General features: G+C 38.2%; 1 protein-coding gene and 1 pseudogene across 1 annotated transcript in view; both read left to right on the top strand.

The window, feature by feature from the left end:
- Positions 1-21,439, top strand: part of PDE7A (phosphodiesterase 7A) — a 114,243-nt gene that overhangs the window by 33,165 nt on the left and 59,639 nt on the right. The window lies entirely within an intron of this gene.
- LOC132440184 (PX domain-containing protein kinase-like protein pseudogene) lies at positions 1,157-2,991 on the top strand (annotated as a pseudogene).

Raw genomic sequence — 21,439 nt, 5'->3', positions numbered from 1 at the left:
GTTGCTGCTTGCCAGAGGCATAAGGCTAATAAGGTTGACCTCTAGACCTAGAAACCAAATCTTTTGACTCATGGCCAATGCTCCTTTACTTCATTATCTTTAAGAATAGAGTTAATGCAGTTTCACGGGTCATATCACGTACGTATTTCAAAATGGGAGAGATTTTGGCTTAGATTTTATTTTCAAAATGATTATGTGAATTCAGCACTCTTCTTATAATGCATATTATAATTCATTTTCTGTCTGCAACATCTTCTTGGGGGTAGTGTCAGAGAACAAGGTTATAACTTTGTACTATAGGTAGTAGCACAGAATCATCCGATTTAAAAACTGGAACTATCTTCCTACCTGCAGAGAATTATATAGGCTCTACCTGGATACAAATGAAATAAAAATAGTGTCTTCTTGTGTTCATGAACAAAAAACACTAAATTTCTTCCTTTTAAAAGCATAAATTGTGTTTTTCTTTATTACTAAGGTAATACATGTTCATGATGGAAAATTTAGGGGAAAAAATAGTCATGCAAAAAATATAAGAATCATCTGTAATTCTACCACCCAGAGATGACAGTGTGAACATATTGGTGTCGAGCTCAACAATCCTAGTATCTGTCTATCTAAATATATTCTCTCTTTCTGTCTCTTACTGTGCATAATGTTTTATAATCTTTTTAAATTTACATTATCAGTAATTTTTCATATGGAGTATTTTATAGCAGTATTTCAGATACTTGAGGTTTTTTTTTTTCTAAATAAAGCCTTATTAGAAACCCAAATATATGCAGTATTCCATTGGTAAATGCTAATTTATAGCTTCATTATGGGAGTAAAAAGGTTGGTTTAATGAACAGAAAATTTGAAATTGGGTTGTATCCAGTGGCGTGCTGGGAAGTGTTTATAACGACTGGATCTCTGAGTTGTGGTGTTTGCCAGTTTCTGTAGTGTCCTTACTCTTAGCATGGTTGATATGAAGCTCTCGATGTAAAATCAATGAACGAGATGTTGGGACAAGTGCAGAACTGGCTGTCTTGAGCCAGTGTGCACCGACTCCAGCTCGCTACTCGTTATACAGATAGAGTGTTGTTAGTTGCAGGTAGCAAAAAAACGAATTCCAGTTTCTGCAAACAAAAGACTTACCAAGAAGACTCAAGAGTGGCTCCAGGGCGGCGGCGGATCCCGGTGGGCGACAGGAGTCGGCACCTCTGGTTCCTGCCCCTGGTCCTGAGGCGGTGGTGGACGGGCGTTCCGGGATGGCCTTCATGGAGAAGCCGCCAGCCGGCAAGGTCCTGCTGGACAACACGGTGCCGCTGACAGCAGCCATCGAGGCGAGCCAGAGCCTGCAGTCCCACACGGAATATATCATTCGGGTACAAAGAGGAGTTTTTGTAGAAAATAGCTGGCAGATGGTTAGGAGATACAGCGACTTTGATTTGAGGAACAGCAGCTTGCAGATTGCAGGCCTAAGTCTACCTCTTCCTCCCCCAAAATTGATTGGTAACATGGATCATGAGTTCATAGCTGAGAGGCAGAAAGGTCTTCAGTGCTCTCTCAACGCTATCACCACAAATCATATCTTGTTTAATTGTGAGCTGGTTAAGAAGTTTTTAGATCCAAACAACTATTCTGCAAGCTATACTGAGATTGCCTTACAACAGGTTTCCGTGTTCTTCCGATCAGAACCAAAGTGGGAGGTGGTGGAACCATTGAAAGACATAGGTTGGAGGATAAGGAAGAAATATTTCTTGGTGAAGATTAAAAATCAGCCAAAGGAACGGCTAGTGTTAAGCTGGGCTGGCCTTGGTCCTGACAAGTATCTGTCAGATAAAGATTTTCAGTGTCTAATCAAACTTCTGCCATCTTGTTTGCACCCTTACATCTATCGTGTTACCTTTGCCACAGCTAACGAATCCTCAGCATTGCTAATTAGAATGTTTAATGAAAAAGGAACTTTGAAGGACCTGATCTACAAGGCAAAACCAAAAGAGCCATTCCTAAGGAAGTACTGCAGCCCTAAGAAGATTCAAGGCCTTGAACTTCAGCAAATAAAAACATATGGGTGGCAAATATTAGAGGTACTAAAGTTTCTCCACGACAAGGGATTCCCTTATGGGCATCTTCATGCTTCCAACGTGATGCTGGAAGGGGACGCTTGCCAGCTGCTGGACCTTGAGAATTCCTTGTTGGGCCTTCCTTCCTTCTACTGATCTTATTTCTCACGATTCAGGAAAATCAACACATTGGAGGGTGTGGACGTTCACTGCTTTGGCCACTTACTGTATGAAATGACTTACGGACGACCGCCAGACTCAGTGCCTGTACACTCCTTCCCTCCTGCACCGTCTGTGGCTGTGGTGGCCATGTTGGAGTCTACGCTGTCTTGTGAAGCCTGTAAAAATGGCATGCCCACCGTCTCCCTGCTCTTAACAGATGCCATTATTCAGTGATGTTCTGCTAACTACTTCCAAAAAGCCACAGTTTAAGATCCCCACAAAGTTAAAAGAGGCATTGAGAATTGCCAAAGAATGTATAGAAAAGAGGCTAATTGAAGAACAGAAACAGATCCACCAGCATCGAAGACTGACGAGAGCTCAGTCTCACCATGGATCCGAAGAAGAAAGAAAAAAGAGGAAGATCTTAGCTTGAAAGAAGTCAAAACGATCTGCTGTTGAAAATAGTGAAGAGCATTCAGCAAAATACAGCAACTCCAGTAATTCAGCAGGATCTGGGGCCAGCTCACCTCTCACATCCCCGTCATCGCCGACTCCACCCTCCACACCAGGGATGTCCGCGTTACCCCCACCTCCTCCACCTGCGCCTCCGCCACCAGCAGCTCCCTTGCCTCCTGTGAGCACAGAGGCGCCCACACAGCTTCCGCCCCAGGCTGTGAATGGCGTGAGCCGAGGGGCCTTACTCAGCTCCAACCAGAATTTCCAAAAAGGAACTTGGAGGAAAGCCGAAACCTGTGATCATAACGCTCCCAAGATCGGCTAAAGCTTTGTGTTTACACTTGGAGGGAAAAGTTGTTTTGTTTTTCCTTCCACCTCCAACCCCTAAAGTACCCTCTATCTGGATGAATAATTGCTGAGCCAGTACAGTCACATACGACTTCGCAGATGCTCATGTAAGAGGCTTTTCAAGAGGGAAATAGTCTTCAGGTAGAATAAAGTCAGGCTGGCATTGCTGCCTTAAGAAATAGTTTGCTCCTTTGTTACGCTTGTGAAGGAGTCTTGCTCTTCCTCTAATGGTCATCTTTTGGTGGCAGCAGCATATTGGAATCAGTTATTTCCACCAACAGAAGGAAGTGGACAAAAAAACAAAAACAATGACAATATACAGTCACAGCGGTGAATGGCCTTCATGTTGCAGTCCCTCCTATACCATCAGACAGCTCCTAGAAACGTTCCTCTCATGGTTCATTTCTCTATTCTAAAGCATTTTCTGGTTATTTCTTAGATAACTCCCATTTTTGCTACCTTAATTTCATCCTAGACATTATTAACACTGTAGCCCAAAGCATAGTTATGTCGCTGAGAGTCAGAGAAGCAACTAAGTTCTTCATTTTCCCTTCAAGTAGAATGGGAAAAGTTCGTAACAGTCTCTTAAGTTCAAACAGGAACTCCATTGTGGTTATAGAACTCAGGGCTGCTAAAGGAACTACTCTAGATTCTTAGTTCCTTTTAGTATGTATCGAATGGACAAAAAAATGTTGACATCAGAAAAAGCTCTTGCCAATTAGAGGATCTTCTTAATCCTCAGCAATTAAGTCAAGTTTGGCATTTGTGGGGGTGGGTTATTATGCAATACAAGTACATCTGGCAAAATCAGTTCTGATTTTCCAAAGATTTATCCAAATATATCATCTTTTTAATGTTACTCATTTATTAGAAAGATCCTTTATCCTATGATTTGCTTAAACCCTTAAATAAATTACACTTTAAAGGATTATAAATAATCCATCTAAAAATTCAAGTTACACACATCAGTGTTGATTACTATGCAGAGAGAATGTCATTGTGTATAGTTTCATGTAATCTGTGATAAATGTTCAGCTGTATTTTTATTAAAATAAACCATGTCTAGAAAATGAAAAAAAAAAAAAGAGTGGCTCCAGATTTGGTTAATTCAGCAGCTCAGTATCACCATTACTGACCCAGGTCCTTTCTGTCTTTCTGTTTTGCTAGCTTCAGTATGTTGGAGTTGTGCTCATGCCATGGCTGCACAGTGGCTTTAGTAGTTCCATGTATTCAGACATAACAGCTTCCAGAGGAAGAAATGGGCTATCTTCCCTTTTGTTTCATTTTAAGTTTAAAGAAACCCATCCCATGAGGCGCCCCGCCGCAGACTTTGCGTCACACCTGTTTTACGTGGCCATGTCTAACTCAGTCTCTGGCAAGAGAGATGGACCCATTATGACTGGTTTGGACCAGTCAGGGCCCACTCTTCAGGGCTGAGGCTGCCCGCACTTCCCTGAAGCACATGGCTGCCCAGACACCTGAACAAAATGTTGCTTTAGGAAGGAGGGAAGGAGGGGTGGATATTGAACGTACAACCAACAGTGTTGTCTGCACAGGATTGTGGATGGCCCTTCCAATCATATTATCGGCTTCGGTATTTATTTTTCTATTTTATTTTGACTGTGTGATAAAATTTTTCATTCATCGAGAAAAATTGCAAATATTAACAGTATTCTTCTCAACTCATTCTGTGAGGCCAGCATTACCCTGATACCAAAACCCAACAAAGACATCTCAGGAAAAGGAGACCACAGACCAATATATCGTATGAATGTGGACACAGAAATCCTAAACAAAATACAAACTGAATCCAGCAACATATATAAAGAATTATACAGCCTGACCAAGTGGGATTATCTCAGGAATGCAGGGTGGTTTGATGTTCAAAATTCAATTAACGTAATAACCGTATCAATAATAATACACCCAGAGAACTAGGAATAGAAGTGAACTTCCTCAACCTGATAAAGGGTATTTATGAAAACCCATAGCTAACATCATACTTGATGGTGAAACTTTCCCCATAAGATCTGGAACAAGGCAGGATGTCCAGTCATGCTACTTCTATTCAACATTGTGCTAGAGGTTCTAGCCGGGTCAATTAGGCAAGAAGAAGAAAAGGCATCCAGATCAGAAAGGAAGAAGAAAAACTATTCACAGATGACATGATCCTCTTTTTAGAAAATACTAAGGAATTATTAGAACTAGTAAATTAGTTCAGCAAGGTTGCAAGATACAAGGTTAATATATAGAAATCAGTTGTTTCTATACTCTAGAACAACTGAAAATGAAATTAAAACAATTCCATTTACAGTAACATTAAAAAAAAATCCTGAGGTTGTTTGTTTTTTTAATATTGAGTTGTATGAGTTCTTTATATATTTTGGATATTACCCTTATGGGACATATCATTTGCAAATACCTTCTCCCATTCAGTAGGTTGCCTTTCCGTTTTGTTGATGGTTTCCTTTCCTGTGCAAAAGCTTTTTAGGTTGATGTGGTCCCATTTGTTTATGTTTGCCTTTGTTGCCTTTGCCTGAGGACACAGATCCAAAAAAATATTGCTAAGACCAATGTCACATCACATACTTGTCTGTTTTCTTCTAGCAGTTTTATGGTTTTAGGTCTTACATTTAAGTCTTTAACCCATTTTGAGTTTATTTTTGTATATGGTGTAAAAAAAAATGGTCCAGTTTTATCCTTTTGCATGCAGATGTTCAGTTTTCCCACTATCATTTGTTGAAGATGCTATCTTTTCCCCCTTGTATATTCTTGCCTCCTTTATCGTGGATTAATTGAACACACGTGCATGGGTTTATTTGGGGGATCTCTATTCTGTTGCATTGATCTGTGTGTCTGTGTTTGTGCTGATACCATACTGTTTTGATTACTGTAGCTTTGTAGTGTAGTTTGAAGTCAGGGAGCATAGTACCTCCAGCTTTGTTCTTTTCTCTCAAGATTGCTTTGGCTATTTGGGGTCTTTTGTGGTTCCACACCAATTTTAGGATTATTTGTTCTAGTTCTGTGAAAGAGGCCATTAGTATTTTTATAGGGATTGCATTGACTTTGTAGATTGCTTTGGGTAGTATGGGTATTTTAACAACGTTAGTTCTTCCAGTCCACAAGCATGGTATATCTTTCCATTTATTTGTGTTGTCTTCAGTTTCTTTCATCAATGTCTTATAGCTTCAGAGCACAGGTCTTTTACCCCATTGGATAAATTTATTCTTAGGTCTTGTTTTTTTGATACAAACAATCTGGCTGACAAATGGAAAGAGGACGCAAATAGGCATTTTTCCGAAGGAGATGTACAGATGGCCAACAGGCACATGAAAAGATGCTCAACATCACTAATCATGAGGGAAATGCAAATCAAAACCACAGTGAGATATCACCTCATGCCTGTCAGAATGGCTTTCATCAGAAAGACAAGAAATAGCAAGGGTTAGTGAGGATGTGGAGAAAAGGAAACTCTTAAGCGATTTATTTAAGGGTCTGTGGGAATGTAAATTGGTGCAGCCGCTACGGAGAACAGTGTGGGGGTTCCTCAAAAAGTTAAAAATAGAACTACCAGGGGCTTCCCCGGTGGTCCAGTGGTCAAGACTCCACACTCCCAATGCCAGGGGCCCGGGTTCGATCCCTGGTCGGGGAACTAGATCCCGCATGCAGCAACTAAGAGCTTGCATGCCACAACTAAGAGCCTGCATGTTGCAACTGAAGATCCCACGTGTGCAACTAAGACCCAGAGCAGCCAAATAAATAAATAAATACTAAAAAAAAAAAAAAAAAAAAATAGAACTACCATATGATCCAGCAATTCTACTTCTAGGTATTTATCCAAAGAAAACAAAAACAATAATTTGAAAAGATATATGCACAGAAATATTCATTGCAGCATTATTTACAGTAGCCAAGATATGGAAACAACCTAAGTGTCCATCAACAGATGAATGGATAAAGAAAACATGGTGTTTATTTTTATACATAGATACATATATATATGTTGTGTGTATGTGCTGCACAGTGGAATATTACTCAGTGCTGAAAAGGAATGAAATCTTGCCATTTGTGACAGCATGGATGAACCTAGAGGGTATTATGCTAAGTGAAATAAGCCATACAAACAAAGATAGATACTGTATGTTTTCACTTATATATGGGAGTCTAAAAAACAAAACAAATTAACAAATATGAAACAGACTAACAGATAAAGAGAACCAATGAATTGGGTGGGGCGATAAGCAAAATAGGTAAAGGGGATTAAGAGGTACAAAGTACCAGGTATAAAATAAATAAGTCACAGGATATAATGTATAGCACAAAGAATATAGTTAATATTTTAATAACTTTGATGTGTAATGTATAAAAATACCAAATTACTCTGTTGTACACCTGAAACTAATATAATATTGTAAGCCAACGATACTTCAATTTAAAAAAAAAAGAATGAAATACTTAAGAATAAATTTAACAAAAGAAGTGCAAAACATCCTCTGAAAACTACAAAACATTTAAAGAAATCAAAAATCCAAATAAATGGGAAAATACCCTATGTTCATGGATCAAAAGATGAAATACTGATAAGGTGGCAGTACTCCTCAAGTTGATCTATAGTTTCAGCCCAGAATCTCAGCTTATTTCTCTATAGAAATTGATAAGCTGACTTGAAAATTTATATGGAATTGCAAGAGAACCAGGATAACAATAAACAATCTTTCAAAAAGAGAGAACAATATAGGACTCACACTCCCTGATTTCAAAACTTACTACTACAAAGGAACAGCAGTCAGGACAGTGTGGTACTGGCACTTAAGCTTGCAGTACTTACCTTTCATACTTATAGACATATAGATCAATGGAATGAATTGAGAGTTGAGATAGAAATCCATGTGTCTTTGATCAACTGAGTTTTGAGAAAAGTGCCAAAACCATTCAATGCGGAAAGAGTACCTTTTCAGTAAACTGTGGTAGAACAACTGGATAGCTAGCCGCATGCAAAAGGATGAAGCTGATCCTTATAAGTTAAAATGGACCAAAGATCTCATTTTAGGAACCAAAACTATAAAGCTTAGAAGAAAACATAGGGTGAATCTTTATGACTTTGGATTTGGAAAGGATTCTTTGATCTGAAAAATGCATGAGCAACAAAAGAAAAAAATAGGTACATTAGATTTCATCAAAGTTAAAAATTATTGTACTTCACAGTATACTATCAAGAAAGTGCAAAGACAACCCACATAGTGGGAGAAAATCATATACCTAATAAGGGAGTCATTTCTAGGATAGAAAAGGAACTCGAGGGACTTCCCTGGTGGCATAGTGGTTGGGAGTCTGCCTGCCAGTGCAGGGGACACAGGTTCGAGCCATGGTCCGGGAGGATCCCACATGCCACGGAGCAACTGGGCCTGTGCGCCACAACTGCTGAGCCTGTGCTCTAGAGCCTGCAAGCCACAGCTACTGAGTACACGTGCCACAACTACTGGAGCCCGTGCTCTGCAGCAGGGGAGGCCACCACAATGAGAGGCCCACGCGCCACGGCGAGGGGTGGCCCCTGCTTGCTGCAACTAGAGAAGGCCCGCGTGCAGCAATGAAGACCCAACACAGCCATAAATAAATTAAAAAAAGAAAAGATAATGCAATTAAAAAATGGACCAAGGGTCTGAATAGTCATTTCTCCAAAGAAGATATACAAATGGCCAAAAAACACATGAAAGATGCTCCAACATCTTTTCCATCAGGGAAATGCAAATCAGAACCACAATGGGAGATGACTAGAATTAAAAAATCAAGATAATAAGTCTTAGCAAGGGTGTGGAGGAATCAGAACCCTCGTGCACTGCTGGTGGGAATGTGAAATGGCACGGCCTCTTGGGATAGCAGTTTGACAGTTCCTCAAGATGCTAAACGTAGAGTTACCACATGACCCAGCAGTCTCACTTCTAGGTATATACCTAAGAGAAAGGAAAACCGGGCCCCACAGAAATTTGTACATGAATGTTTATATCAGTAACAGCATTATTAAATAACCAAATGGTAGAAATACCCTGAATGTTCATCAACTGATAAACAGACGAAACGTGTTATGTCCATAATGGAATATTATTAAACAATAAAAAGGAATAAATTTCTGATACATGCTACAACTTGGGTGAACCTCGAAAACATGCCGAGACACAAAATAAGCCAGACACAAAAGGTCACATTGGGTGTGATTCCATTGGATTGCTGTAAGGATAGAAACAAGATAGGTCGTTGCTGTGGGCTGGGGGAGGGAGAATGAGGACTGACTGCTCATAAGTATGGGGCTTCCTGTGGGAAGAGAAAAATATTAACAGTGGTGATGGTTGCACATATGTGCGGCTACACTGAAAACCATTGTACTGTGTATTTAAATGGGGGAATTGTATTATTTGTGAACTGTATCTCAAGAAAGCTGTTTTAAAAATCTTAACAGCATTTTATTTAGAGATTTCCTTGCAGTTTCAGAATATTTTTAAATTAATGATCCAGAATTTTGAAGGAAAAATAGTTGGAAATGTTAGTCTCAATGTATTGTCAGCAATAATATCTAAAATTTTGTCCATCTTGTTTGTCATAAATGTAAAGTCAGAAAAGTAAGCCAAAGTTGTACTAAGCATTAAAATAATAATATACAACCCCAGTGTGTTCTTACACGTTCATCTGTCAGTATAAAGCTGCTTCGTTTTAATGAAAATATATGCTGAACAGATGCATCTGAGCTGTGCCTGGCATTTGCTTATGGAGCCTGGTTCCTTTGGTGGAGCACAGTTTTACACAAGGAGCCACGCACAGGCACAAATGGAAAAAGAGGTTAATTCAGAGCCCAAACTTTTCTAATCAGTAACACGTGTACGAAACAGTCATATCCATATACAGAGACGCCAGAGGATGGCCTAATTTAAGATATATGTGAAAAGATGTTACTCTGGGAGCATAAATTAATATTTTGGTAGGAGTCCCCAAAGAGTTAACATTTAAATGTTTGAATATGTGCATTTTTTGAGAAATGACTCACATACCATAAAATTCACCCTTTTAAAATGTACAGTGTGCTTTTTAGTGTATTCACAAAGTTTTGCAATATTGTACACCTTCACTACGATCTAATTTCAGAACATTTTCATCACCTAAAAAAGAAACTCTACCCACAGTCATTCCTCACTCCTCCCTCCCAGCCCCTGCAACTAGTCATCTGCTTTCTCTCTGTATTTACATATGGAATATGTGCATTGTTTTTACTACAAATTTGAAATAGTTAAAAGTATCCAAGAATTAAATCTTTTTGAAGACAGAACATTTATGTTTTATAGCATTCACTTTAAATGATTGTAGGTAGTCCATATTTCACTTTAGTAATCAACCAGTCAGTCCATTACGGTAATTTCCTTAAGATTATTTCCTAGAAGTGGTATGACTAGTTAAAATATTAGGTGTAGATTAAAGCCTTTTGATAAACATTGCCAAACTACCTTCTAGAAAGCTTATATCAATTTATACTCAAACAGTAATGTAAGAAAGACTCATGTAAGTTGTAAAGTATAATAATACAAGTAACTAAATTTGTATATAGGGAGAGAGGTTCATAACTGCCTTTCAATTAAATGTTTACTTGTCTAATTTTGAAAATTGTTTTCTCCTCAACACTTCAGAAACTTTTCAGTGAACAGGAGTCATAATTTTTAAATCAATTTTACTTGAAACATTACCTGAAATTAGGAATGCAGCTGCATAGTACCAGTTTGTATTCCAGGTTCAAAACAAGAAACTCTTTAAATATATCTTATTCATCAGTTGTAAATTGCCTGTACTTTATGTAACTGGCTCTTAATTGTTCATACAATAAATCCTTCAGCTGTATCAAATTACATATTTCAGTTTTTTTTTTTTTTTTAATGCTTCCTCAGTAAATCTTGAAATAAGCCATTTGGATGGCCCAAATGACTGTTTATTTTTCTCTTTATACAACTACATGTTGGAGGTGTTAAAACCGATGTGGCTTTCCCAAGTGGAAGGGAATTTATTCCAGATAAAGGAAATGAGTTGGGTATAGGTGTGGCAGTTGTCATGTCCAGGCTGTGATCAGGAAATTTTGTGAGCAAATTATTTGGTTGGAATTGGGGTACATAAAGGGTGAAAATGAGATAATAAGGTTAAATTTGTGCCATAAAAGGCAAATATTAACTGGTTTTCTGTATCTTCTTGTTAATAAAAAAAATGCTGCTAATAGGGTATAGGGGAGGATGTATGATAAGGTGCTGTGTATGCAGTTTGATGAGAGGGTTAAAGATTTTGTGCTCTTTGGAGTGTCACCCCTTTTAACCTTGATCATATAGGTTTTTCTTATCATATCAGTTTTTCGCATATCAGCTTTTCCCCCTCAGTTTTATCAGGGTTTTTTTTTTTTTAAGCGATGTGATGGTGTGCTGAAGGGGGCACATCTCTTTCAGAAGTGTGTGTATTTGGGTGAGGATGAGGAGGAAGGGGGAAGGGCATGCATACACACACACCTGGCCTAATTGATAATGGCAAATCCCAGAAGAATCTCGGATTTGGGCAAGGGATTCATGAATCCACATGTATTTGCAATAGTAAACTTAAAAAAACAGACTCATACATATATATATATTATTACTTTTCAAATATAAGTAGATATACCTGTGATTAAATAAAATTCATTTACACATAACTACTGAACTCTCAGTGTTAGATCATTTTGTATTTTCTCGATCAGTGCATATGTTTTGTATTCTTTTATGAGATGGTCAGTCACATTAGTCAGCCACAGAGGAGACATGGGAAAAGCTCACGAAGAAACAAGGTGTATTATGCTCACGGGTCCTAGAGACAGGAGCCCTGGTACGCCACACAGGGCCACGTGGGAGAACTCCAGGGTGGTCAGAAGACAGAAGACAGGAGTGAAGGGAAAGTTAGGCCATGGCCTTTATGCAGGTTTCCTAGAGAAAGGCAAGGCGGGGCAGAGTGAATCGTTCAGAATTGGTTACTTTGAATCATTTTGCAGGCTTTGGGCTACAGGAGTGGTCCCTAGTTGCCTGGTACCTGACCCTGGGATGATTAGTTGTTTTGAGATGCAAGGGTCTGATGGAGGTCCGGCTCTGGATTGGCTGGTTTGCATAATCAAAGACATGCTTCTGGCTATCTTTAAGAGTTGGCTATCCCATGGAGGGGCAAGTCTCCCCAGTCAGAAAGGTTTTTAAGATGTCAAAACAGCATTATAGGGCTTCCCTGGTGGCGCAGTGGTTGAGGGTCCGCCTGCAGATGCAGGGGATGCGGGTTTGTGCCCCGGTCTGGGAAGATCCCACATGCCACAGAGCGGCTGGGCCCGTGAGCCATGGCCGCTGAGCCTGCGCGTCCGGAGCCTGTGCTGCGCAACCGGAGAGGCCACAACAGTGAGAGGCCTGCGTACCGCAAAAAAAAAAAAGAAAAAAAGAAAAAAAAACAGCATTATATGCAGATAATAATGGTATAAAATTACACACAGTGCAGGATGTCAGAAGAGTAACCCGTATCGTGTGGGGTGCACGGACTATTGGACACTTAGGAGGTTAACCACCGCCTATGCCCGCCATGTCTGATCTCCTAAAGGGGTAGAATTGTGACTTAGACCCTGAATTACTTGGGCAAATTTATGATTGTTACGTGCCTGCCTGTTTTTGATGCCACTGACTGAAAATGGACTATTACCATTGGGTAATGACTGACAAAAATTTGATAAGGGGAGCATTATGGTCAAGCTTTTACCATGAGCGAAACCAATGAGTAAGTTAATGAGTTTTTTTTTTTTCTTAATTTCATGGCTGTCTTACATTGTAACTTAGAGAACCTGGTAATTTAAGTAGGAGCTAGGTTGATTGTCTGCTCTGTAGAGAGGGGAAAGCCATTTTATAGAATTTGATTTGAGTCTTTGATGTGCATGAATATATTAAAGCACTGGTTAGAGGGTGTTAAATGATTTTTAAAGGCTTATAAGTTTTAGTTAATGACCCTTCCCTGGGACTGTGTTGGAGAATTGGGTAAGAACACCTCGGTGACGTTCCTGGATTATCTTTAAGCATACCTTAGCTGTCTACTTTCCCATTATCCAGCTGGAGGAAGCCAAGGCTTTTAGAATGTAACTTTTGTATCAAGACTCCATGATAGGAAGGGTAGACCTCAGATTTGAACCCATGATCACGTACGTGATCCAAAGTCTCTGCTCTCCTGGTTCAATTATGAGAAGATAGTTGTTGGCATGAATTTCAAACTTAAGAGAATTCCAGACTTTGAGGAAAATTAGATGAAAATATTTTTCCTCTGTACTTTTTAAATTGTACTAAAATACGCCTAACGTAAAATTTATTATTTTAACCATTTTTAGATGTACAAACCATCATTTCTGTCCATTTGCCCAGCTTTCTCATTGGCCGCACAGAAACTGTGTACCCATTGAACAGTAATTGCTAGTCCCTTCTTTCCCAGCCTCTGGAAACCTCTATTGTGCTTTTTTTTTTTTTTTTTTCTAAATAAGAATTTTTTAATTCAATAATTTTATTATACTTTATTTTATTTTTACTGTATCTTCTTTCTTTCTGTCTTTTTTCCTTCTTTCCCTCCTTCCTTCCTTCCTCCCTCCCTCCCTCCTTTCTTTCCTTCTTTCCTTCTTTGCTTCTTTCTTTCTTTCTTCCTTCCTTCCTTCCCTCCTTTCCTTCTTTCTTTCCTCATACTTCTACTAATTCCCTCTACTTTTTCTCCCTTTTATTGTGCTTTTTGTGTCTATGAAGAAAATTTCTTTGTAATGAGAGAATTTGTTGATGTTAGATGATATAAATTAAGTTTTAAATTTCTTTGTAGAGTGTTGATTATAAAGGCATTTCTTTTGAACAAAGAAGTACCATGTACTCAATGTAAGTTAAAAGTTATTTTTGCCCTTTTAATTCTTTGCCTATTCTATTTTAAACAAAATATTATAATTACATATGCGAAGTACAGAAGCCTTGGTGTTCTCATTTTATTAAATGTAAACCAATGGTGTTAATTTAAGAGAACATAGTTCTTTTTTCTGAACCTTTTACCAAGTTGCTTTTTATACATTGTTCCAGTTCCAGCTCCTTAAGGTAGCATCAGTCTTAATTGCCTTTGCAATTAAGTTCATCGAAATGGTGGCAAATTCAAAAGAGGACAGTCTTTTCGCTAGCCTGCGTAAATTTGTATCATGTTCTCCTAGCTGATGGATGTCAAATTGCACATGATTTGATTCAAGCTATTTTTTTAAATGAGCACAGAATGTTATTATTATTGCTCATTGTATTCCATTAGCAATAGTTACTGGGAGGTGCTCTGTACTTTGTCCAGACCCTGGGCTTTGGGCTTCTTTTGTTCGATATACTCAGGAGGTTGTGGAAAACGCAGAGTTCAGGTTCACCCACTTTACTTTGACGTTGCAGTGAGAGCCAGCTTCAGTACTCTGCCCACCTTCATGCATACCTGCCTTTACTTAGTTTTTGCCTGAGTGTTCCTTATTTTATTACCAGCTCATGGATTCATTTCAGTAGGTATTTTCCAGCATTTTTCAGTTGTTTTCAGTGGTAGGGTCCATTCTCTAAACTAGTCTGCTGTTGGTAATGATCCTGTGATCAAATGACTCTTGTGATCTCAGAGACTTAAACCGAATCATTACAGCCACCAGGTAAATAACGATAGGAATAGGAACACAGGTTTTGTCTTGATGATTAGCTATAATTTATTCTTGGCTGCTTCTTCCAAATCAGTGTCTGTTACAGAACTGGATGGCAGAATTTTTAATATTATCTGCTATATCTTGCTTTCATTTTGTAAAGGAACTAAGGGAGCCTAGATTGGAGGAAGGGGCTGAACCAAAAGTTCCTTCTCTGGCCTAGGTCTGGAAGAAACTATTAACAAGCCCTACAGGGGATGCAGTTTGAAATTTGTTGAGCGTTGGCCTTCTTGTCACTTGCTTTTTGTATTACAGTTAAAGCTGTTTCTTATTGGCTTTAATGTTACAGAGGTGTAAGAGGGAATGTTATTTATATTTATGTGTGAGAGAAAATAAACGCGTGGGGATGGGCTGTTTAGTTTGAATAGTTACCATTGGCGAGTTTTGGTCTTTTGCCCTCCCAGTCCTTTCCTGTTTGTAAGCCTGAAGATTTTGGTTTTAACCGTCTTATCTTCTCTCCTTGAGTCATCTTGCCACATGGTCTTCAGTGCTTGGGAGGGGATTACTCCCAAATCCCTTCCTCAGCTCACCACAAGCCAGACTCCTGGATGGACATTTCCACTTAGTTGTCCTTGGGGCACTGAGCCCTCTCCTGAAACAGGGCACATTAGTCTCCTGAATCCTGTCACCTTTCTCTGTTCCTGTGACCGCTCCCCTAATCTCAGCCGTCGTCTTATTCTGGATTAAGGCAGCAGCCTTCTTACAGAGCTCCTGAAGACGGAAGTCTTCCACTGTATTAATCCATTCCATCCACTGGCACCCAAAGTATGTTTTCCAAAATATAATTTATGCATCACTCTCCTAAATAAAACCTTTCAGTGGGTTCCTTTTGTCCTTTGTACACAATTCAGACTGTCAGTATTGTTGACAGTCCTTATTCTCTAGTCTCAATCCCTTACCACTCCCACCTTCACTTTACACTGTAACCTGTACTAAACTTCCTTTGTGGGTGGGAGGGAATAGATTTTGCTCCTCTTTTTGAAATTAAACTTTATGGAGGTATAATTTATACAATGTGATGAGTTTTAACAAATGGGTACACCTATGCAGCTGCTATCCCAATCAAGATACTGTGCTCTTCCCTCACCCCCAGAAGCTCCCTTGGGCTCCTACCCCAGACCACCACTACTGATTCGTTTTGCTTGTTCTCGACCTTCACATAAATGGAATCATACAAAATGTAGTCTTTTTTTCCTGATTTTTTTTTTCACTTAGCACAGTGTTGTTTTTGTTTGTTTGTTTGTTTGTTTGTTTTTTGTGGTACACAGGCCTCTCACTGTTGTGGCCTCTCCCGTTGCGGAGCACAGGCTCCGGATGCACAGGCTCAGCGGCCATGGCTCACGGGTGGAGCCGCTCCGTGGCATGTGGGATCTTCCCGGACCGGGGCACGAACCCGTGTCCCCTGCATCGGCAGGCGGACTCTCAACCACTGCGCCACCAGGGAAGCCCTAGCACAGTGTTTTTTGAGGTTTATCCATGTCATTGCACATATCAGTAGTTTCATTTTATTGCTGAGCAGTATTCCATTGTATGGATATACCACAGTTTATTTATCCGTTAATTAGTTGTTGGATGCATGTGTTGTTACCAGCTTTGACTAGAGGCACACCTCATTTTATTGCACTTTGCAGGTATTGTATTTTTTACAAACTGAAGATTTGTGGCAACCCTGCATTGTCAAATGATGGTTATCATTTTTTTTTAGCAATAAAGTATTTTTAAATTAAAGTATGTACATTGGTTTTTTGGACATAATGCTATTACACACTGAATAGACCACAGTATAGTGTAAACATAATTTTATATGCACTGGGAAACCAAAAAATTCATGGGACTTGCTTTTTTGTGACATTTGCTTTATTGCAGTGGTCTGGAACTGAACATTTAATATCTCTGAGGGATGCCTGTATGAATGAAGCTATGAAATTCATGTTCAGGTCATTTTTTTTTTTTTTTTTTTTTTTTTTTTTTTTTCATGTTCAGGTCATTTTGGGGACATATGTTTCATTTGCAGAGTTCTAACTGCTCCACAGCCCAACACTAGATATTGCCAGTCTTTTTAATTTTAGCTGTTCTTGTTGGGTGTGTAGTGGTATCTTGTGGTTTTAATTTTCATTAAATTTAATTTTCATTTAATTTTCATTTCTCCAGTGATTAAACATGTTGAGCATCTTTTCGTGGGTGTATTAGCTATGCATATATCTTCGTATATCTTCTTTTGTGACTGTTCAAGTTTTTAGCCTATATTTTAAATTGAATTAGTTGTGATTAAGATATGAGTTGTTATTAATATATGTATAATACATTCTGGATCAAATCCTTGGTCAGATATTTATATTGCAAATATCTGAGTCTGTGGTTTGCATTTTCATATCTTAACACTGTCTTTGAAGAGAAGTTTTTAATTATAATTAAGCATAATTAACATTTTTATGACTAGTGTTTTTGTATCTAGAAATCTTTACTTAACCCCAAATCATGAATATATTCTCATACTTTTTCTTAGAAATTTTATTGTTTTAGCCTTTATGTTTAGATATAATGATCTGTGTTAATTTTTTGTATAGCATGAGATTGCACGTTGAGATTTTTTTTTCATAAGTTTATATAGTTTTTCCAGTGCCATTTGTTGAAAAGATTACATTTTCCCTTGAATTACTTGGGCACCTTTGTCAAATATCGATTGACCACATAAGTGTGGGTCTGTTTTTGAACTCTCTGTTGAGCTCTGATGCTCTGTGTCTGCCTTTATGTAAAAACCACATTGTCTGTAGCTTTAAATTAAGTCTTGAAATCAGGTAGTACAAGTCCTCCAGTCTTCTCTTTTCTTTCCAAAACATTTTTGGCTATTCTAGATCTTCAGTGTTTCCATATAGATCTTAGAATTTGCTTGTCAGTTTCTTAAAAAAAAAAAAAAAAGCTGGAATTTTAATTGGGATTCTGTTGGATTTATAGATTAACTTGAGAAAAATTGGAAACGATATTGAGCCTTCCAATCCGTAAACATGTGTATTAGTTTCTTAGGGCTGCCAAAACAAAGTATTACAAACTGGATGGCTTATAGTACAGAAATTTCTTTTCGTGGTTCTAGAAGTTAGAAGTCAGAAGTTAAGGTGTCAGCAGGGCCATGTTCTCTCTGAAGGCTCTTGGGGAGGAATCCTTCCTTGTCTCTTCTAGCTCCTTGTGGTTGCCGGCCATCCTTGTTATTCCTTGGCTTGTAGATGCATTACTCCAGTCTCTGCCTTTGTGTGGTTGTGTGTCTGTGTCCAGATTTCTCTCTTTTTATAAGGACATGAGTTATACTGGATTTCAAGCCCACTCTAACCCAGTATACTGTTATCTTAAACTTGATTACATCTGCAAGGAACCAAGTAAAGTCACATTCATAGGTACTGAGCGTTATGACCTTGACAAATCTTTTGGGGAAAACACAATTCAGTCTTGTAACAACATGATATATTTCTCCATTTATTTAGGTCTTTAATTTCTCCTAAAAATGTTTTATAATTTTCATTGTACAGATCTTGCTCATATTCTATTAAATTTGTCTTTAAGTATTGATGTTTGTGGATGCTATTGGAAGTAGTATTTTTTTCATTTCATTTTTCAATCATTTTTTACGAGTATAGAGAAATGCAGTTGATTTTTATATATCAAATTTGTGTCCTGTGACATTGCTAACTTTTTATTAGTTCCAGAAATTCTTTTGTAGGGTTTTTATGATTTTCTATATAGATGATAATATTGTCTGCAAATAAAAGTTTTTCTACTTTCTTTCCAATTTGTATGCTGTATGTTTCTTTTTCTTGCCTTAATGCAGTGGCTCTGACTTTAAATACCATATTAAAGATGTAAAGCAGACATCCTTGGTTTTTTTTGTGATCTTAGGGCAAAAGCATTTAATTTTTAAGTATGATGATGGCTGTAGGTTTTTTAATAGATGTCCTTTATCAGATGAGGGAGTTTCCTTTTATGCCTAGTTTAGTAAGAGTGTTTAGCATAAATGAGTTGAATTTTGTTCAGTGCCTTTTCTTTATCAGTTGAAATGATTATATGATTCTTTTTTAATTCTAATATGTTGAATTACATTTATTGCTTTTTTTGAACAGAAAACCAATTTTGGATTCTTGGGATAATCTCCACTTAGTCATAATGCATTTCCTTTTTATATATTGTTGGATTTGATTTATTAATATTTTCTTATACATCTGTGTGTCTATGTTTATGAGTGATTTTGTAATGTCTTTGGTTTTGGTATCAGTTGTTTTTTTTAGTAATTTTATTGTGATGTATCTTGGTGTGGCTTTCTTTGTGTTTCTCCTATTTGGGGTTCACTGAGCTTCTTTGATATCTGGATTAATAGTTGTCATCAAATTTGGAAAATGTTTAGGTAATTTCTGTTGATCTCTTCTATAGCATTTAGTCTGCCGTTAAGCCCAACTGCAAATTTTTAATTTAGATGTTATGTTTTTTAGCTATAAGTGATCCTTTTTTTTAAGTTTCAGTTTCTTTTTTCAGTGTGCATGTTTTCTTTAAAATCTTTGGATATATTTACAGTAGCATTGTAAAAGTCCTTAATTTACCAACTCCATCATCTTGTTCATTTCTGGGTTTTTATTGACTCCCCACCATCACCCCATTTGGGGTCACATTTTCTTGTTTATTCTCCTAATTCGTTATTTTTCACTTGTCATCTTTAAAAGAGTGTTGAGTTTTGATCTGATAAGCAATTTAGTTAGTTGTGGATCAGCCTGATCCTTTTAGGCATATTTTAAGCATCATTAGTGGGGGTCCAGAACAATGCTGTCCAGTAGAACGTTCTGCATTGATGGGCTACATTTGCCCTTCTCCTGTGCTCTGGCGTTTCTTGGGTCGCTATGGAATGTCCCAGGTATTGTGTGAGAGCTCTTCACTGTGGTTGGTGGGGACCAGATGTTTCCCAGCTCCCCTGTAGTTCTTTTCCCAGCCTCATGGTATCTTATTCTACACATGGCTAGCTTAGTATTTAGCCAGAGACTCAAGGAGACCCATTTTCAGGCTTCTGGAGCCCGTTATCTTCACGGCTCTTCCTGTCTGGTACTCAGCCCTGCAAAATCCAAGTATTGTACCCTCCCTGAACTCCAGTCTCTTGAGTCCTCAACTTTGTGAGACTTCTTGCTCTGCAGGGTTACTCTGCTCTGCCTTGGGGTTTGGTAACTGCTTTCAAGAAACCTAGGCAATTACAGGTCTCACCTTATTTGTTTTCTTCCCCCTTCTCTCAGGGATCAAAGTCCTATCCTACTTGTCTAACATCTGAAAGCAGTGTTTCTCATAGATAGCCTAGTTCTCTAGTTGTTCATGATGGGAGTTCTAGTCCACTACTAGTTGTCCTATCATTTATTGAACCTTGTTTATATTTTTATAAACAAGCCGTGATTTTGCTTACCTCGGGTTTTTGCAAATACTGCTTTTTCTGTGCTTGGAATTCTTTCCCCCACCTCTTGTGTGACAAACTCTTATGAAATCATTTAAGAGTCAGATTATGTGTCACTTTTCCCCAGTGGTCTTCCTAGCTACGACTGAATCCTGGGTTAAGTGTCATACTTGGCACTCAGAGCATCTTACATTTGCTTGTAATCGTGGTTATTTGTTACGATTGTTTGTAGTCCCCACAAAAATCTGAGCTGTGTGAAGGCAAGGACTGTGTCCATTTGTGTTATATCCTTCATGCCCAGCACAGTGGAGATCTCAAAATCTCTTTGTGCGTCTCCTTTCCCTTGCAGTACTATATGTGGAGATGAAACAGTACTATTCGGTGTGCCTCAAGTATACTTCAGAAATTTTTTGGGCTTCTACTCTCATTGGTTTGGAGAGGGAAACAATTGTTGACAGTTGGCGTTTCCTTTTTAAATTTGACCAATCTCTGAGAGATTAGTATTTTTCTTCTTTAGTATTTATGTTATAAATATTTTGATATATATTTACCCACAAGTAGTGGTCAGTTCGTAGTAGTATTTTTAGTGTGAAGTTTTTTTCCTTACCTACAAATAGTTCTCATTTAAAAATTACCTTTTGAGATAAATACCAGTAACCACTTAGATGTTAGTAACTGAGGAAATCAGTGTGGCTGGGTCTGTGGGGTGTGGTGGCAGCTTTCTTAGAAAGGCTTCTTTGATTATGAAATCGAGTCGGGTATAGTATTGTGGGATCTTAGAACTGGCAGAGACCTTGAAGGTCATTTTTTCTAGCCTGCTCCACAACCGCCTTGACAGAGGCTAGTTTGAGGCGGCAGCTTTCAACTTCCATGGTTCTAACTGTAGAAAGTTCTTAGAAAGTAATATTGAATCAAATTCTGTTTTCCACAAACTTGTGCCCATTGGTCTACTTCCACCTTTCATAATTTCACAGAATAAAGCTGAACTCCTTGGCTTATTTTATCTTATAGCAGTTTATATATTATCCTTATCTGCATTTAAAGATGTTATGTATGTATGCATCTTCCAGCGTAATACTGAGAACTGAATTCAGTCTTATCCATGTGGCCTGTACTGAGAACAGTGGAGGAGCCTGGATTTGGATACTTATCTGACTCTCAGTGCTTCCTAAGATTGCCTTTACTTACTGTCTCTTATTAATTTACAGTTTAAACATTCTGGCCTTTTTTTTTTTTTTTTTTTTTAAGGAAACTTGTAAA

The sequence above is a fragment of the Delphinus delphis genome, chromosome 17 (genome assembly GCF_949987515.2).
Source record: "Delphinus delphis chromosome 17, mDelDel1.2, whole genome shotgun sequence".
In the NCBI taxonomy this organism is placed as follows: domain Eukaryota; kingdom Metazoa; phylum Chordata; class Mammalia; order Artiodactyla; family Delphinidae; genus Delphinus; species Delphinus delphis.
This window is presented reverse-complemented; position numbering and strand designations above follow the sequence as displayed.